Here is a 10,341-nt window from a genome sequence, read left to right as displayed (position 1 = left end):
TACAAAGGGTTTTGTAGTGAAGATTACAGGGAAAGATGAGAGGAACAAGGCAGTGGTGATAAAAGATGATGGAGGCAGTACTGGTGGAGCAGTTGAAGACTGGTGGAACTGATGCCATAGAGCTAATGGGTACTGTGGGAGCTGTGTAGTTATGGATGATTGGAGTTTTCGCAGTGCAGGTGCGTTAATGTTTCCACTCAGATGGCAGGCGAACAAGAAGCTGCTAATGCGTATGGTGGTGCTTCACAGGTTCAGTCTTTATTTGGCTTAAGTCTGGTAGGTATTGCTGGTGAAGGTTATGATGTTGGCTAGTGATAGACACATTTTTGTGTCTACATTGTCCTTAATTTCATGTATTGTTGGTACTCGATTTTTTGTACTTATTATGGTATTTTATCTGTTTTTAGGTATTTTTTGGAAATAAACATTCTTGGAAAAATCGGCTCGAAAAGTCGTCTAAAGCACCGGATGGAACGTGTTATTCAGACTCTCACTTGTGGATAAGGGGCTCCCAAATGATAAGGGGTACCCAAACGATATTTGCACCCAAGCAGCTGATCAGAGACACCCCGCATGGCATCTTCTATTCGCACCCCAGGACCGGATAGGGGGCACCCATCTTCTTCTTCACGGGAAAGATATTTGGCGGGAAAAGAAATCTCAACTGTGTGAGATTCTGGTCATGATATTATGAGGATTTTGTGTCTTTAAGACATGATTATCTTCTTACAGAGGAAATATTCCCGTGAAATACTTTCATTAACTGCAAAGATCTTTTGGAGTAATTGAGATGATTGTTCACCTAAGATTGGCTTCACAGTATAAATAAGAGTGTCTTGGGTATCAGTGAGTGGATGGAGAGTTTGGGCATCGTTTAGAATTATTCTGAGTGTGTTTCCAATATGCGGAGCTAAACCCAATCCTTGGGGCTATGGAGGAAGCCGTTGTTTCGGTAAAAGTGATATATTTTTATTAATTAATTACAAGAACTCTATTATGATTTTTGCATTGAACTAAAAATTGTTTATATGATTTTGATTAGTTAGGTGTATTTTCTCTTGATAGAATATGCTTGCTTTAGGGTTTTGATATTCTATGCTTGGATTAACATCTATTCTTTTGGAAATCTACATGTCTAGGCAATACTATTAGAATCAATTTGAATGTTGAGTTGCATAATTATTGTTTTATTAAATCACTAATATCAACCAATGGTGGAATCCTAGTCCCATTCTCTCCATAATTTTCACAACATCTTTTTAATTTAGTTCGCTATTTTTATTTATTAAAAAATCTAAAAATCCGCTTTCACAAGTCTTGAACGAATCATATTACTACAACAACTCTTAAAATACATCAGCTAGAGATAATGGGACTGCATGAGTGAAACTATGGCTTGAGTGGTTTTATGAATGGATGCAAGTGGTTTGAGCTATTGAAGCAACATAAATGGCAGAGAAATAAGTGGATGTGCAGGTTGGATATATTTAGATGAATGTTTAGGACAGGGTATGTGCAAATGAGATTTGAAGCAGGCAGTGATGCTGGAGATGTTGTTTGAGTTGAGCTGTATGTAGTTGAGAACCGGAAATGCAATGCAGGGAAAGAGAGCTGATGATTGTTTACTGTGATGAATGAATTGGAAGAAAGCAATGCTGGCCATGGGCAGATAAATATGTATTGTAGTGGTGGAGATGTTGGAGGACCAGATGGCCGATCTATGGGGAGCTGAATTGTAGGAAGCGAGAAATGATACGGATGATCATAATGTGATGATGTTGCAACTGCAATCTGAGACAAGGAATTGTGCTGGTGAAGAAGTGGATTGGAAACTGACTTACTGCAGATGCAACAACAAATGAGGAGCTATGTCGTGATCTGGTGGTGGTTGGCAATGACTGATGGTTTGAGCTGAATCCAGTGGTGCAATGTGCTAAAAGTGATGCCATAATTGTTGGGTTTGGAACTGAATTTGGAGTGAGCTTCAAGCAGTGGTGTATGACCGGAAATTGGAGGAAGTGCTTAAGTAAGAAAATACGCTAGAAGCCTAGACCTGACAGACCACATAGGCCAAATATTTAATGGGCTCAGCTTTGTTTGAGGCCCGAATGGTAATGGGCTGAACATTTTTGACCGAGAGTTTTGGGAAGGCAGAGAGAGTAAATAAAAGAAAGGGTTCTACTATTCAATATTTATCTCTTCTTCTACTTTTATTCTAGGGTTTAGAAACATGATAGGTTTTCTATTCCTTCTTGTTATGAACTATATTAACATGAGTTAATTTTCTTTTGGTTGAAGAATAAGTCGAAATTCCAAATGATTTGTATGCAATGAATTAGTTTTGTCTCCATGCTTTATCGTTTATGATTCACCATTAATACCGTTACATGATTTGAATGCTTGTTTAGTCGAGTCGCTAATCGATTGAGTTTACTTTCATCTCTATTGCTAGATTAGAGTTTATTATACCCAAAAGTGATAAGTTTCTGATCTCAAGTAGCATAATTATGGATACTGCCTGTAGTGATACATCCGATTAGTCACAAGTGGATTATAACCTTTGTTAAATTGGATTAGTTATTTTACACGTTGGATTGCTTTGATTGGCCTGATTTCATAGAACTTAATGCATCTAGGGAATTAAACTTGATTAGTGCTTTTACACGTTAGGTTGTTCTCTTAGATAGAACTCATACTCGCATCTTTTAATGTGTTTTTTGATGACAAGAGGAAATTAGCGGGATATTCTTGCGATCAAGGTATCATAGGGCCTTTGATAAAATATTGAGATTAAAATATCAATGCTAGTTAATGTTTCGAATACATGCTTGTGAATGAAAACTGATCATTGACCAATATCTCTTCTACTTGATTTGCGTGTTTTATTTCTTTATTTGCTTTTATTTTAGTTTACTTTATAAAAATCAGAAAATCCCCCCATTTTTTATATAGGAAACTGAAACATATTGACAACCCAAGACCTCTCTGTGGGAACGATCCTTTCTTTCCCTTGCTATATTATATATTTTGAGTAGTGATAAAGTAATTTATTTTTGACGCATACGACAACGATCAAATTAATTTTGGCTCCGCTGCCGCGGAGGCAGCGGTTGTCACTTGTTTTTGGTTTTTTATTTTACTTTTATTATTTTCTGGTGCTTAACATAGTTTTGAGAACTCTTGTTTCAGGTACCAAATTCTATGGACGGAGCATATTGGAGCAATGGATACGGTTTTCAACAACCTCAACACTATGATAATTTCCCACCATCTATAGGATACAATCAAAACCAATTTATTGGATATAATACATATCCTAGACAACCTTATGGTGATTTTCATATATACCAACAACAACCTTGTAGTAGGTATGTAAGTCAAGTACCAAGGTGGGACAATTCTACTTCTAATTGTCTTTATTTGAGTTGTATGCAGATTGTGAATGGATTGCAAGACATGCAACAAAGACTAGAACAACTTGACTGTGATAGAGAGAACGTAGCACAAACCAATTTCTACAACACTTTTTTTTACCCGACTTCGGATTGTAGTTATGATCATTCACCCATTCAAAGGGAAGATTCATGGGAAAGAGAACCCATTGTAGTTAATGGTGGTAAGCGTATGAACGTTAGGAAACTTGCACAAAAATTATACAAGTTAAAAGATGACGGAGACTCGGAAGAGCTTGTTGAAGAAATTAATAGGACCATACGGATGGAACTTAAACGGCGTCGTGATAAATGTTGGGAAACCGACGACGATTCTGATTTTGGTGAGTCTGAAAATGAAGATGATTGTGTTGTAAAGGACCAACTTTTGGAAATTATTGATGACATTAGTGTAGTTGACTCATCTCTTGATCTTTATAATGATCAAACCCCTATTCAAAAGGTACATGCATATGATGAAACTAGTGTTTTACAAAACTTCCTTGCAACAAGGTTTGAGTCTAATGAAGAAGAATGTGTTGAGAATGTAACCGTTATGACCAGTATTGTGGAAGACCCAATTTATCTTGCAATGGATTGTAATGAAATTGGTGATGTCAAGACTATAGTTGAGACAGAAAAGGACGAAGAATGCTTGCAAGGTTTGATAGAGGACCATGATGTGCAAGAGGTAAGTAATTTACTTAAATTTTATAAGGATGAAAAGGATACTATAATACAAGAGATGCAAGGTTTTTCTAACCCTTTGTCTATTAATCCTTATCCTTTACCTCTTATTGGCTTGAATGTGTGTGCTTCGAGAATATTGTTAGATGACTTTGTTTCTCGATATCCGCCATTCGAAACCTTTGATTCTCAAACTATGCAAGTTTTGGAACAAGAAACCGCGGAAGTTCTTTACTCCTATATTCTTTATACACTTCCAAGTGTGGACAAGAATAATTGTGGGAGAAACTTTTATCGGTTGATAGCTTCTCTTCTATTTTCTCGTACTAATATTTTTGTGAAGCGAGTGTTTGAAAAACAGGTTACATGGAAGGATCCTCAACTTTTCAGATTATTGGTGTATGGGGAATTCGTATTGCGAGTCGGGCTGGTGACTTTAAACCAAGCGCTGAAGGGGAAGCAACCCATTGGTTTTGTATCTCTTATCTCTTATTTTTCTTGTCTTGAATTTACTTTTTATGATTTCTTGTCGCATATCATTATAAGATTTCCCACCTTGACTTTCTTTGGACGATTCAATTTACATTGAGAACAATGTAAAGTTTAAGTGTGGGGGAGTGGTTAAGCATTTGCATTGTAAATGTTTCATGAATTTTCAACTTTTTTGTAAATTAGTGAATAAAAACTCCAGCTTGTAGTTAGTTTAGACTCACATAGTATACATGTCGCTAAGATTACATCGAGATTCTCACAAGAGTGACTGAAGTTAAAGATGATAGAGAACATGATCAGGTTTCTTACTTGTATGAGAGTTAAAGTTGGATTTAACCATGCCAGTGGCAAATGAGGTGTAGAATGAATTCAGTATTAGAGTTGTGGTCCCCTATAGTGGAGACTACTCATGTTACATTATGAGAGGCACCGACCTTGACTTCTTTGTACGTGTCTAAATATGTGCTTTTAGAGTGTGTGTCACCGTACGTAAACTCCGGGTAGAATGGTGAGCTACCCAACCTCCCACCAACAGAAATACTATTTTGATCTCTTGAGTGTTATTTTATCAATGATGGTGACATCGAATTGCTAACTTACATACCACTTATAATATTGTTTGCAGTTAGCACCATTCACTTTATCTCTCTCTCTACACCAACAAGTTCATATAAACACCATCATCATCAACAAGAGGAGCATCACAAATTCGAAGAAAAGTTGAAGACGTTCAAGGTTTACAAGCAACGGTACAGAAATGAGCAGATTTCAGATTCAAGTAAAGCAACAAGACAAGGAGCAGAATTTTTATGAGTTGAAGACTTATGTACAAGAGCGAAGATTATCAAGATGAGAGTTCAAGAATTTATGATATCGAGACATACACGTTGTGAAGAATCAAGCGGTAAAGTACCTATACCATGGCCTTTGTACTTGCATTTTTATTTTATCTTATTTTGTATAAAAAAAAAAAATTTGGGACATGGTCATCATTATGCAAGGTTCCTTGTTAAAAAAAATGAAAAAAAAAAAAAAAAATGAAAAAAAAAAAAACAAGAGAAAATTTCTTTAGGTTCATTATTAGTTCTATTATTTTGTTTTGTTTTGTTTTCATTTTGTGTTTGTTATATTTTTCTTGTCTCAATAAAAAAATAAAAAAAAAGAAAAAAAAAAGAGACAAGAAAAAAAGAGACAAGAAAAATCCTTTGTATCATGTTTTGGGTTTGTATCATTTTGGTTTTTTTTTTAGTTTTGTTCATTCAATAAAGCCAATGGAAGAAAAAATATTCATAATGAAGTTTCAAGCAACAAGTAATTAGAGGAAAGAAACACATTGTCAAGATTCTACGAAGTTCAAGATTTCATCATCAAGAGTTGAAGACCGAAGACGAAGTTGAAGACAAGGATTGAAGACCGAAGACGTTTCTATGGGTGTTGTGAGAGTGGTGCTAACTGCACGTCGAACGGATAACGAGGTAAGTAAGCATATTCCCACCTTCGTTAAGTGGTTGATTTCTTTTCTTAGAGATCGTCAGAAAAAAGGGTTTTCAAAATGAATTAAAAGATGTGGGTTTTTAAAACGATTCGGAAGGTTTGGCCTTCCTACTATTTAACGTGTCACGGGATTCTCTCTTTATTCCTACCTGGACACATGTGTGACCCATAAAAAGCTATTTATTATTGAGAGCAACTTCATAAAACTCTTTGTTGTGAGGCAGAGTCGAGACTTTTGATCACTCCGAACCCGAGATGGTTATTTATCTCTCAACTTTTAAGGATGAGATTATGTTCATTTATGTGTCTAACTTCTTATGACTAGTGTGCAGAATCTTTATGTCTTCTTAGCGCATTGGATGCTATCATTTCAGAGAACTAGTAAGTTGGAAAAGTAGGTTTTGTAGGCATACCTCTTGTAAACCTTCACGAGACTATAACTCGTCCGCTAGGGACACCTAGGGGTTCAAAGTCTTGTTATACATGCTAAGTGTGACCGTAGCCTTGACGACTCAGAGTTGTATGTATGTTTTAGAATTTTTTGTTTGATTTGCTCGAGGACTAGAAAAGTCTAAGTGTGGGGGAATTTGATAGGTGTTTTAAACACCTTAATTATTATCTATTGTTTATGCTTTCTTTGCGAGTTTTCATGTAAATTATATATCTTATGTTTGCTTTTGAGTGTATTAGGTGCAATGGAGTCATTATGCACAAGAGAAGGAGAAAACGTCCATTTGGAGCGTGAAAGCAAAAACCTCAATTCACTGTCGAGTGATATTTGGAGCAGGCTAGGTTGCGCAAGGAGGAGGTGAATAATGAATTGTCAGTTTCGCATAATTGACAGAACAAGAAGAGTACTGGATGGTCCATATTGATATGTTGGGTGCCTATAGAAGTTTTGGCTATTACCAACACCTGGAATTGAGAGAATGATTTCTCAATTATTCATTCCCAACTCAGAGAGAAAAGAAATGGCGGATCCATTAGAATTCAGATGGAAATGGAGATCGATATATTGATGAGGTTCACAGTGAAATGAGCTTTACGGATTCGTATTAGGGTAAAATCAAACGGGTATTTGAACCGAATCTCAGAAACAAGGAAGGAATTAGGTTGTAATTTGAAATTGAGAACTGCAGTTAGGGTTTTGATTTGTTTCTGAAATTGAAGAACGAGCAGCAGCAGTTGAGTCTGGATCGAGGACATGGCAAAGAATGGCTTAAGTTTCAATCTGTGTATAGAAGACATTGAGATCGAGAAGAGCTGATGGATTCTGTTGAAGACGATGAAAGGGGAAGATCCAGTTGAGCAATTAGGGGGTTTGTGTGAATCGTTACTGCTGAGTACAGAGAAGATGAAGAAGCTGATGTTGTTCAATGATGGTACTGACTTGAGATTGAAGGGGGTTTGCTTTGATTTTGAAAGCAACAGGAAGAATTTAAGAGTCTGATGTTTCTGAGATGAAGTGATAGCTGCTGCAACAATTGGTGGATGTTTACAAAGGGTTTTGTAGTGAAGATTACAGGGAAGGCTGAGAGGAACAAGGCAGTGGTGATAAAAGATGATGGAGGCAGTACTGGTGGAGCAGTTGAAGACTGGTGGAACTGATGCCATAGAGCTAATGGGTACTGTGAGAGCTGTGTAGTTATGGATGATTGGAGTTTTTGCAGTGCAGGTGAGTTAATGTTTCCACTCAGATGGCAGGCGAACAAGAAGCTGCTAATGCGTATGGTGGTGCTGCACAGGTTCAGTCTTTATTTGGCTTAAGTCTGGTAGGTATTGCTGCTGAAGGTTATGATGTTGGCTAGAGATAATGGGACTGCATGAGTGAAACTATGGCTTGAGTGTTGTATGAATGGATGCAAGTGGTTTGAGCTATTGAAGCAACAGAAATGGCAGAGAAATAAGTGGATGCGCAGGTTGGATATATTTAGATGAATGTTTAGGACAGGGTATGTGCAAATGAGATTTGAAGCAGGCAGTGATGCTGAAGCTGTTGTTTGAGTTGAGTTGTATGCAGTTGAGAACCGGAAATGCAATGCAGGGAAAGAGAGTTGATGATTGTTTACTGTGACGAATGAATTGGAAAAAAACAATGATGGCCATGGGCAGATAAATATGTATTGCAGTGGTGGAGCTGTTGGAGGACAAGATGGCCGAGCTATGGGGAGTTGAATTGCAGAAAGCGAGAAATGATGCGGATGATCATAATGTGCTGATGTTGCAGCTGCAATCCGAGACAAGGAATTGTGCTGGTGAAGAAGTGGACTGAAAACTGACTTACTGCAGATGCAACAACAAAGGAGGAGTTTTCCCATGATCTGGTGGTGGTTGGCAGTCACTGATGGTTTGAGCTGAATCCAGTGGTGGAATGTGCTAAAAGTGATGCCACATTTATTGTGTTTGGAACTGAATTTGGAGTGAGCTTGAAGCAGTGGTGTATGACCGGCAGTTGGAGGAAGTGGTTCAGTAAGAAAATACACTAGAAGCCTAGAACTGAAAGACCACAAAGGCCAAATATTTAATGGGCTTAGCTTTGTTTGAGGACCGAATGGTAATGGGTTGGACATTTTTGACCGATAGTTTTGGGAAGGCAGAGAAAGTAAATAAAAGAAAGGGTTCTACTATTCAATCTTTATCTCTTCTTCTACTTTTATTCTAGGGTTTAGAAACATGATAGGTTTTCTATTCCTTCTTGTTATGATCTCTATTAACATGAGTTAATTTTCTTTTGGTTGAAGAATAAGTTGGAATTCCAAACATGATTTGTATGCAATGAATTAGTTTTGTCTCCATGATTTATCGTTTCTGATTAACCAATAATACCGTTACATGATTTGAATGCATGTTAAGTCGAGTCGCGAATTGATTGAGTTTACTTTCATCTCCATTGCTAGATTAGAGTTTATTATACGCAAAAGTGATAAATTTCTGATTGCAAGTAGCATAATTGTGGATATTGCTTATAGTGATAAATCCTAATAGTCACAAGTGGATTATAACCTTTGTTAAATAGGATTAGTGCTTTTACACGTTCAATTGCTTTGATTGGCCTGATTTCATTGAACTTAATGCATCTAGGGAATTAAACTTGATTAGTGCTGTTGTTCTCTTAGATAGAACTCATACTCGCATCTTTTAATGTGTTTGTTGATGACAAGAGGAAATTAGCGGGATATTCTTGCGATCAAGGTATCCTAGGCCTTTGTTAAAAGTTGAGATTAAAATATCAATTCTAGTTATTGTTTCGAATACATGTTTGTGAATGAAAACTGATCCTTGACCAATATCTCTTCTACTTGATTTGCGTGTTTTATTTCTTTATTTGCTTTTATTTTAGTTTACTTTATAAAAATCAGAAAATCCCCACATTTTTATATAGGAAACCGAAACATATTGACAACCGAAGACCTCTCTGTGGGAACGATCCTTTCTTTTCCTTGCTATATTATATATTTTGAGTAGTGAGAAAGTAATTTATTTTTGACGCATACGACATCGATCAAATTTTGGCGCCGCTGCCGCGGAGGCAGCTGCTGTCACTTGTTTTTGGTTTCTTATTTTTGTTTTATTTTTATTTTTCTTATTTTCTAGTGCTTAACATAGTTTTGAGAAACTCTTGTTTCAGGTACCAAATTCTATGGACGAAGCATATTGGAGCAATGAATACGGTTTTCAACAACCTCAATACTATGATAATTGCCCACCATCTATGGGATACAATCAAAACCAGTTTATTCGCTAAGATAAATATCCTAGACAACCTTATGGTGATTTTCATATATACCAACAACAACCTTGTAGTGGGTATGTAAGTCAAGCACCAAGGTGGGACAATTTTAATTCTAATTTGCTTTATTCGAGTTGCATGCAGATTGCGAATGGATTGCAAGACATGCAACAAAGACTAGACCAACTTGACCGTGATAGAGAGAACGTATCATAAACCAATTTCTGCAACACTTTTTCTTACCCGACTCCGGATCGTAGTTTTGATCATTCACCCATTCAAAGGGAAGAGTCATGGGAAAGAGAACCCGTTGTAGTTAATGGTGGTAAGCGTGTGAACGTTAGGAAACTTGCAAAAAAATTATACAAGTTGGAAGATGATGGAGACTCAGAAGAGCTTGTTGAAGAAATTAGTAGGACCATTCGGATGGAACTTAAACGGCGTCGTGATAAAGGTTGGGAAACCGACGACGATTCTGATTTCGGTGAGTCTGAAAATGAAGTTGAT

The 10,341-nt window shown here is 36.8% G+C and overlaps 1 long non-coding RNA gene across 1 annotated transcript; it reads left to right on the top strand.

Moving 5' to 3' along the window:
• Positions 1 to 243: 243 nt before the first annotated feature.
• On the top strand, positions 244 to 8,876 carry LOC113301967. The gene is made up of 2 exons (XR_003336578.1): positions 244 to 295; positions 7,896 to 8,876. It is a non-coding gene; the product is annotated as an uncharacterized LOC113301967 (long non-coding RNA).
• The last annotated feature ends 1,465 nt before the right edge of the window (positions 8,877 to 10,341 follow it).

This window comes from Papaver somniferum, chromosome 8 (assembly GCF_003573695.1).
Source record: "Papaver somniferum cultivar HN1 chromosome 8, ASM357369v1, whole genome shotgun sequence".
Lineage (NCBI taxonomy): Eukaryota > Viridiplantae > Streptophyta > Magnoliopsida > Ranunculales > Papaveraceae > Papaver > Papaver somniferum.
This window is presented reverse-complemented; position numbering and strand designations above follow the sequence as displayed.